Source organism: Pteropus alecto, unplaced genomic scaffold, assembly GCF_000325575.1.
Source record: "Pteropus alecto unplaced genomic scaffold, ASM32557v1 scaffold87, whole genome shotgun sequence".
In the NCBI taxonomy this organism is placed as follows: domain Eukaryota; kingdom Metazoa; phylum Chordata; class Mammalia; order Chiroptera; family Pteropodidae; genus Pteropus; species Pteropus alecto.
Window position 1 is genome coordinate 1,297,618 of NW_006443225.1, and position 1,349 is coordinate 1,298,966.

At 44.3% G+C, this 1,349-nt stretch overlaps 1 pseudogene; it reads right to left on the bottom strand.

The window, feature by feature from the left end:
• Positions 1-206: 206 nt before the first annotated feature.
• Positions 207-325, bottom strand: LOC112472765 (annotated as a pseudogene).
• Positions 326-1,349: the final 1,024 nt, after the last annotated feature.

Consider the following 1,349-nt stretch of genomic DNA (forward strand, 5'->3'; position numbering starts at 1 on the left):
ATAGCACAGATACAGTTTTGTTGCATAAGAAACATAATGCTTTGCCATCTAATTTGGTAACAAAATAATTCACACTTCACTGTACCTTAAAGATGGAATATTCTATTTTTTATTTTTTTAAAGTTTTTTAGGCGAGGCAACCCTTGGTTGACCTCACAGATTTCAAGGACTTTGTCAGCTTACGATTCCTTATTTTTTATTTTTTACGCCTACAGCATCTGGTCTTCCTAGGTGGTCTCCCATCCAAGTACTAACCAGGCCCGACCCTGCTTAGCTTCCGAGATCAGACAGAATCAGGCTTGTTCAAGGTGGCATGGCTGTAGACAAAGATAGAATATTCTAATTCCACCCTTTTTTGGTTTGATTTGACAGGTATATCCTGATAATAAAAATAATAAAATGTCAAAAAAAATGTTTATGATTCAAAAAGAGAGACAAAGAGATGCCAGACCCCATGCAAGTGAAGGGGTGGTATTGGTTCTTCTCGCTTAAACTACCATTAGAAAGGCAGAAAACGTTAGTGCCCTCTGCTTGGCTGCCCAGGAATGGAACTTTTCTGGCTTCTCGTTTTTACATATAAGTGGGATAGGTCAGGTGATGCTCCAGAACCAAGGTTAGCTCCAGCGAAGGGATGCAAATCCATCTGACCAATTACCTAGAACACTGTGAGTGAGCACCATTTGACGGCACCTGATATTGGCCTCCTCTGTGCTTTAGAAAAAAATAAATACTAGAATAATTATGACCTCAAAGCAGCTTCTTTCCACAGAGAAAGTGGTCCCATCTGTGCTCCAGAAGGAGGTACAGCACTCGGCTCACCTGTAGGATGGAAAAGTGTGCAGCGAACATGGCCCCTAGTGGCTAACTCAGAGTTTGGGCAGAACCAGAAGTAAAATGACTGTGTTACAGCATTTGGGTTAAGGCCATAACAGTTCCTGAGATGAAAAGCTTTTCTATTCACTTATCGAATGACCTTTACCTCACATTCTACGAGGCAAATTCTAGAGACTTCTGGGCCCAGGGTCACGCCAGTAAGGAACCCGCCCTCCCCCTTGCATATTGCTCACACTAAGGCCAGGGACAGGAGAGAACATGCACAGAGGTGAAGGAGGGAGAGACTAAGGCAGTCCTCAGTATTGTCAAGGTGACCATGCAGCTGGCAGTAGGCTGAGCTTGCATGTCTGTGCACCTGCCAAGTTTCCTCTCAGCAGAAACAGAACTGCCTTCCCGATCTTCCTCACTCAGTTGCCTGCTGCCCGGACCCTCAGACACTCAGGGCTTCCCAAAGAGTGAGGCTAAGACCACTTCACTCCCCTTGACACTCATTCTCTTTTGTTATTTGCTTTTGT